Consider the following 8988-nt stretch of genomic DNA (forward strand, 5'->3'; position numbering starts at 1 on the left):
GGGCAGTTTTGTCAATAAAATATACAACGACTCTATTTAAGTCCATTCCCCACTATATTAACCCCCATCCCCAATTGTTTGATATCTAAACCCTAATTGGATCCACCCTCTACAGAAATGGCAGAAAACATGGAAAACTATGATGACATTCTTGATCTGGCATGTGATTGCAACCGGATGAGCGTGGTGAAGACTCGTTGGTACGGCGAAAACGCTGGAAGGAGGTTCAGAGAATGTGCCGAAGAAGAATGTGGCTACCACAAGTGGGTAGACCCACCACTTGGACCTCGAGTTGTAGCAGTGATTGAGGAGCTGCAAGAAAGTATTGCTGAGCAGGTGCACAGGTTCGGGCGCAGGATGGATAGGCTTATCGAAAAGTATCAAACTGAGATGAATAATGTGAAGAAGAAGCAAGAGTTCACTGTCATTGCTATGTTTGTGTTATTTTCGCTAATGATGAACATGGTTTTTGGCGCAGTTGGACAGGAAGCCGTGGTTGAGGATGGAGGTTACTCTTTTGAATCTGATTAAAGCACTGAATGATTGTTGTTTGCAGATGGTTTTAGTTTGCAGATGTAGTTGTGCCAAGTATGCACAATTTAGTGACTCCAATTTAGTTGTATATTGTTGGTGTTCTTGTTTAGGTACAATGTACTAGGTGGTTTCTTTGAACAATGTAAGAGTGCTTTGGTTGATGTAATATTAGACTTTGATTGGAAAATATATTTGGTAATTATTTTTGTTACATTAAGTTTGAAGCACTTATAGATCAATCGACAATGCACATTATAAGACTATATGATTAATATCCAACAAATAATATAAGCAACATATTGTATGATATTAATGAGCGACAAATACAATATAAGCAAAAAACCATAAGATATTAAGCATTAAGCAAATGGTGACAATACATTATGAGCACCGTACCAAAATATTCCACCAACCAACTACATGAAGCAACATACATCAGGTGGACAATAGGGTATACAAAACATCCTAATACCAAGTTCAAATAGACTATGACAATACTCAAATTTTCCAGACAGGGTGGTTACTTAAATTAGCCTCCATTTGCCTCCTCATTGCCTCAATATGTGCCCTAGTAGTTGTGGTTCCCTGACCTTGAACATTTGTCTGCTGTGGCTTGATATGAAGTGGATTTTTTTGAACCTTTGCCCTTCTACTCTTGTTTAGTAATACCCCACCCTAAGTGCCTTCAGCAATGGTCCTTTTACTCACCCCAGAAGATGCTTCATTTATTATCCCATTACTTACATTACCTACTGTTAGGAATATGTGTATCAGTTTGATGATAAGTTAAACAAAACACTTAAGTAGAAATCTAGTGTTTGTAGCCTCAACGGATAAGACCATTTTGGCTATCCGTTGAAGGAGTAGCTTTACTTAGAAATAAGTTTAGTATTGTAGCACATTTCATTCTCTGTATTTAAGTTGTAATTCTTAGATGTTGTGGGAAATTATCAGTCATGTTGACTACTAGTGGATATGCAAATATGAGGGCTAATTGTAAATATTTCATGCCTTGTAATTTTGTATAAGTGAAGTAGTATCAACTGATATTAAATGCCTTTAACGGATGAGAAACAAAGCTTCAACGGATGTCTCTAAAGCTTCAACGGATAACATCCATCAACGGATGAGTGCTTTAACAGATAAAGCTTCAACTGCTAAATGCATCAACGGATAAAGCTTCAACGGATAAAGCATCAACGGATGAAAACTTCAACGGATGCTTAGTTTAATAGTAGTTGATAGTGACAATTCATAAGCTGACAGAGGCACATGGGTTGACAGCGACAAACTGGAATGTGGCAGCCTCTAGGAGGAATCAAGAAAATGCAGCATTTCCATTCTGGTGCAAACACGGAAGTATTCAAAGATTCATAGCTAAACCTAAATTGCATTGGATAGAGAAATGAAGAAGAAACATGTGAAGAATCTTTTATTTATATTTTACAGTTTTGTCTTCACTTGTAAACTTGGTGATATATAAACAAGTAGCAGCTAGTAATTAGATGTGAATTTTTAAGAGCTGTTTAGAAAAATCCAGAGAGAAAATCATCTAGTTTGTACTAGGACGCAGCTGTGATTTAATTCTTTGAATCACAGATTTTCTGAAATAACACATCTTTGGTGGAACAACAAATCTACCAGAAAAGTTTTTAAGTCTGTTGTGTTCTTTACATTTGTGTTTGAATATATATCTGTCTGCATTAGCTGAAAGCAATTCACACACACTTGTTTATCAAAACACAATAGCCTAGAAACTGCTCAAAACTTGAAAAAGTTTTGAGATTTACATTCAACCCCCCTTCTGTAAATCTCATTGTTAGTTCACCGGGAATAACAATTGGTATCAGAGCTAGCTCTTAACATACAAAGAGTTTAAGATCTATTCTGCTAACATCATGAGTAAGAAGGATATTAGGGTAAAGATTCAAATCCTGAAAAGAGATAATTATCATCACTGGAAAGTGAAGATGCATTTACATCTTCTCTCTCAAGATGAAAGCTACATCAACTGCATTGAAAATGGTCCTCACATCCCTCACAAGGTGGCCACAGCTTCTACTGCAACAGTTGCTGTTGGACAGTCTATTCCCAAGCCAAAAGCAGAATGGACTGTTGAAGATATTGAAGAGGTTCACAAGGACAAGAAAGCCATGAACATTCTGTTTAATGGCCTAGATCAAGATATGTTTGACAATGTCATTAACAGCCAAACTGCTAAGGAAATTTGGGATACTGTACAACTTATTTGTGAAGATACTGAGCAAGTTAGAGAAAACAAAATGCAGCTTCTCATTCAACAGTATGAATATTTTCATTTTGAAGAAGGAGAATCATTGAATGATACCTTCAACAGATTTCAGAAACTGTTGAATGGATTGAAGATGTATGGCAGAGTGTACCAAGTCAAGGACTCCAATTTAAAATTTCTGAGGTCTCTACCAAAGGAGTGGAAGCCTATGACTGTTTCTCTAAGAAATTCTCAAGATTATAAGGACTTCACACTTGAAAGATTATATGGAATTTTGAAGACATATGAACTTGAGATGGAGCAAGATGAGTTATTGGAAAAGGGAAAGAGAAAAGGAGGATCAGTTGCACTTATAGCTGACAATGAGAAGATTGAAGCCAGGAATGAGGAAAAGACAATGCCAAGTCTCAAAATTGGCACAAGCAAATCAGAATCAAGCAAGAGAAAGGAGCAAGTAGCTGAGGATGAAGACAATTCCAGTCAAGATGACTCTGATGATGTTGATGAACATCTGGCCTTTCTGTCCAGGAGGTTTGCAAAGATGAAATTCAAGATAAATACAAAATTCACTAAGCCAAACAAAAACATGGTGGACAAATCTAAGTTCAATGTTATAACTTGGCATTAGTGGACACTTTGCAAATGAGTGCAGGAAGCCAACCTCTGATAAGAAGAAATTTGAGCAAGTTGATTACAAAAAGAAGTATTTTGATTTGCTCAAACAAAAGGAAAGAGCTTTTCTGACTTAAGAGGATTGGGCAGCAGATGGAGCCAATGAAGATGATGATATGGAATATGTCAACCTAGCCCTGATGGCTAATTCTGATGAAAATGAAACTAGTTCATCAAGCAACCAATTAATTACTATTGATCTCTCTCAACTTTCTAAGATTGAATGTAATGAAGCCATAAATGATATGTCCAATGAATTATATCATTTGCGTGTTTCCCTTAAATCATTAGCTAAAGAAAACACAAGAATCAAAGAGAATAATTTATTTTTAAGTGATAGGAATGCTGTGTTAGAGAATCAGGTAATTGAGCTTGAAAAGATTAAAATTAAATGCTTGACTGTTGAGGGTGAACTAGAAGAAGTTGTTAAGAAAGTAGAAATTCTTTCTAAACAGTTAGAAAGTGAGCAAGAGGTAATCAAGGCCTGGAAAATATCTAGGGATGTTAGTGCTCAGATTGTCAAGGTTCAGGGAATTGAATCATTCTGTGAGAATGCCTGGAAGAAAAACAAAAAAGAGTTAGAATTAATTGATGGATTGTCAACGGATGTGGAATAAACGGATGATGAAAGTTATCCGTTGAAGGAAGAAAAAGAGCATTCGTTGAAGGCTCATCAATTAAAACAGGCAAGTGATTCTAAAAAGAAAAATCTCAATAAGAAGGATGGTTCAACTTTCAAGAACTTTGTCAAAGAAGGAGCTAGCACATCCAAAGATGCCAGTAAGGTGAATATAGGACCATGACTTTGGATCAGCTGGAAAATAGGCTTAAATTGGTTGAGGATAAAAAGGAGACTAAAAGAAAATCTAATAGAAATAGGAAGGTAGGGATTAATAAACACAACAATTACACACCTGACAAGTATGCTCCTAGAAAAAGCTATGTGCATTATAAAAGTGTTAATGATCTATCTGATAACTGCAAATCTGTTAAGAATGCTCCCATGCCTTTAACTCCCTCCATGCCTAACATGTCTATGTCACCTCTGCATGTTATGCCTGTTATGTCTCATCAGAACCCTCATGCACATTTTGCAAATATGACATATGTTAATAATCCTTATTTTACTGCATTCTGTATGCCTCAGATGCCATACAACATGCCTATGTGGAATAATATATTTGCACAATCCATGCCCTATCAAATTTAATCAAATGTGTTAAATGATTCTGTGACTAACCCTACACTTCAACCAACTACATCTGAGATCAAGGTTGACCCAAAGTTACCTAAATCAAAAGATGCAGGAGGAATGAAGTCTAGGAAAAAGACTAACAAGGTTGGACCCAAGGAAACTTGGGTACCAAAATCAACTTGATTGATTTTGTTGTGTGCAGGGAAAAAGAAGGAATCTATGGTACTTGGACAGTGGCTGTTCAAGATACATGACAGGAGATTTCACCCTGCTCACAGAGTTCAAGGAGAGAGCTGGCCCTAGCACAACCTTTGGAGATGACAGCAAAGGGTTCACTATGGGATATGGCTTGATTTCAAAAGAAAATGTCATTATTGATGAAGTTGCATTAGTTGATGGTCTCAAACACAATCTATTGAGCATCAGTCAACTATGTGACAGAGGGAATACTGTTTCCTTCAATTCTGAAGCCTGTGTTGTCACAAGTAAGAAGGACAACAAAGTGGTTCTAACTGGAGTTAGAAAAGGGAATGTGTACTTAGCTGACTTCAACTCTACAGATCAGAATCAATTACTTGTCTTCTCAACAAAGCAAGTCCAGATGAAAGTTGGCTATGGCACAAGAAGCTATCCCATTTGAATTTCAAGACAATGAATGATCTAGTCAAAAAGGACTTAGTTAGAGGAATTCCTCTAGTGGAATTCACAAGGGATGGACTGTGTGATGCTTGTCAGAAAGGAAAGCAAAAGAAAGCATCATTCAGTAAGAAGCTTGAATCTCCAATTGATGAACCATTACAACTGCTACACATGGATCTTTTTGGACCAGTCAATATATTGTCAATTTCAAGGAAAAGATATTGCCTAGCGATTGTAGATGATTTCTCAAAGTTTTCATGGGTTTATTTCCTTGGATCAAAGGATGAAGCTAGTGAAATCATCATCAACCATATCAAGCAAGTCAACAATCATCCAAATTTCAAAGTAAGGAATATCAGGAGTGACAATGGAACTGAGTTCAAGAATACAACCATGAAGTTGTTCTGTGAAGAAAATGGGATCATGCATGAGTTCTCAGCTCCAAGGACCCCACAACAAAATGGTGTGGTGGAAAGAAAGAACAGATCACTAATTGAAGCTGCAAGAACAATGCTTGAAGAGTCAAAACTCCCAACATACTTTTGGGCTGAGGCTGTTAACTGTGCATGTTACACTCATAATATTTCTCTAATTAATCAGGCAAAAGGCATGACTCCCTATCAATTGTTCAAGAGAAAAAAACCAACTCTAAACTTTCTGCATGTCTTTGGTTGCAAATGTTACATTCTAAGGAATCAACCTGATCATAAAGGGAAGTTTGATGCAAAGGCTGATGAAGGAATATTTATTGGTTATTCTGCTGGAAAATCATATAGAGTCTACAATCTAAGAAACAACATTGTCATGGAATCTGTACATGTTGTATTTGATGATAAAAAGATTGATGGACTAACAGATGAGGGACATCATGAAGGACTCAAATTTGACAACATTGAGATATATTGTGATGATAGTGAAGATGAGAATAATGGAGAAGGCACCTCGAAAAGAATTCAAAATCTGCTTTTGAATAATGCACAGAATGCTACATCCGTTGAAAGTCATAATTCAACTTCCGTTGATAGAAGCAATGCAGCATCCGTTGAAAGACAAAGTGCATCATCCGTTGAAGTTCATAATGAAGCATTCGTTGATCACAGTCTGTCAACGGATAATCATTTCACTTCATCAGTTGATAGAACTCCCAATTCCTTTCAAAGGATCAGCAACTCAGGGGGAGTTTCAACCAATCAACATTCTATCTCACATCATGACAATACTGAGGCAACCTCATCTAGAGCTAATCTACCACCTCAAAGGAAATGGACCAAGAATCACCCTTTTGAACTAATCATTGGTGATGCTTCAACTAAAGTGCAAACTAGATTGGCTACTCAAGATGAATGTCTGTATAGTAGCTTTCTATCACAGGAGGAACCTAAGAGAGTGGAAGAAGCTCTATTGGATCCAGATTGGATTTTAGCAATGCAAGAGGAGCTAAACCAATTTGAAAGTAACAAAGTATGGAAGCTGGTACCCCAACCAAAGAACAAGAGTTCTATTGACACAAAATGGGTATTCAGAAACAAGATGGATGAAAATGGCATTACCATAAGGAATAAAGCCAGATTGGTTGCTAAAGGCTATTCTCAACAAGAGGGAATAGATTTTTATGAGACATTTGCTCTAGTTGCCAGACTTGAAGCCATCAGAATCTTTCTAGCCTATGCAGCCCATGCCAATTTCAAGGTTTATCAAATGGATATCAAGAGTACATTTCTGAATGGGGAATTGGAGGAAGAAGTTTATGTAAGCCAACCTCCAGGATTTGAAGATCCAAATTTTCCAAACTATGTATATTATCTGTTGAAAGCACTCTATGGACTAAAGCAAGCACCTAGAGCCTGGTATGAGACTTTGTCAAAATTTCTTCTAGATAATCACTTCACAAGAGGTACTGTTGACAAAACTCTTTTCTTTAGAAATGTTAATGGCTCTACAATACTTGTTCAAATTTATGTAGATGATATTATATTTGGATCTACAGATGATAAGCTTTGTAAAAAGTTTTCTAAGTTAATGCAAAGTAAATATGAAATGAGCATGATGGGAGAACTAACTTATTTTCTTGGTTTACAAGTTAAACAAGTTAGTAGTGGAATTTTCATTAGTCAAACTAAATATATTTATGATCTTTTAAGGAAGTTTGACTTAATGGATTGTTCATCTGCAAAAACTCCCATGGCCACTGCCACCAAGCTTGAATTAAATAAGGCTGAAAAGTCTGTAGACATTTCAAGTTATAGAGGCATGGTTGGTTCACTTTTATATTTAACTGCAAGTAGACCTGATATAAAGTTTTCTACATGTCTATGTGCTAGATTTCAAGTTGACCCTAAAGAGTCTCACTTAGTGGCTATTAAAAGGATTTTCAGATATCTCAAAGGGACTCCAAATCTAGGAATTTGGTACCCTAGAGAGTCTGGCTTTGATCTAATTGGCTACTCAGATGCAGATTATGCAGGTTGCAAAATAGACAGGAAAAGCACAACTGGCACCTGTCAATTTCTAGGGAATAAGCTTGTGTCATGGTTCAGCAAGAAGCAAAATTCTGTTTCAACATCAACAGCTGAAGCTGAGTACATTGCTGCTGGTAGTTGCTGTGCACAGATACTGTGGATGAGGAATCAACTATTTGACTATGGACTAACTGTTGACAAAATTCCTATATTCTATGACAACACAAGTGCCATTGCCATTACTGAAAATCCAGTGCAGCACTCAAGAACCAAGCACATTGACATTAAGTACCACTTCATAAGGGAATATGTGATGAAAGGTACAGTGGAACTTCATTTTGTTCCAAGTGAAAAGCAGATTGCAGACATATTTACCAAGCCACTTGATGAATCAACATTCACAAGATTAGTAAGTGAGCTAGGTATGCTTAATTATTCATAAATTCATGTCCTCATTAATCTGCTTTGAAGCCTAAAATGAATTTGTGGCAAGAACAAAATTGGCTTTAAGTAAAGATTATTCTATCAATGGATATTCCCTATCCGTTGAAAGCCAAAATTGTTCAATCAACGGATGTTCATCATCCGTTGAAAGACAAATACATTTCTGGTAATTTTATCCTTCAACGGATAAAACAGTGTTAACCTTCAACGAATAACTATTTACCTCATCCGTTGAAGTGTCACATCAGTTACTTTGAGTGAGTCATAGCCGTTGATTTGTTTACTTAACCGTTGATACATATATACACTGTTGTATGTATTTGTATTAAAGGCAGTTTTCAGAATTTCTACAGTTTTTTTTATTTTCAAACGGTTGTAATTTATTTAAAAGTATCATTTAATCATTTTATTTACGTTTTAATTCGAGAAAGTATAAAAGCCCATTGAATTCTTATTTTCACTTTACGCTTTCTTACAATTTTTACTCTCTTTCTCTCCCAAAACTCTCAATCTTTTCTCCGCAACCTCTACTCACAACAATGGCACCAGTAGTCAAGATTATGTCTCAGTCTGGCTTTGTTTATGAAAAGAACAATTTCGTAGCCTTGGTGGAAAAGAATGAAGCCCATTCAGATTATCACAAGATGATGGACTTCATCAAGAACTGCAAACTAAGCTATGCAATGCTGAAAGCCCCAACTATCTATTGTGAGGTAATTGAGGAGATTTGGACAACTGCAGGGTTCAACTCCTCAGATATGACCATTGCTTTATCTCTCAAAGGTAAGGATTAT

The sequence above is a fragment of the Apium graveolens genome, chromosome 7, assembly GCF_009905375.1.
Source record: "Apium graveolens cultivar Ventura chromosome 7, ASM990537v1, whole genome shotgun sequence".
Lineage (NCBI taxonomy): Eukaryota > Viridiplantae > Streptophyta > Magnoliopsida > Apiales > Apiaceae > Apium > Apium graveolens.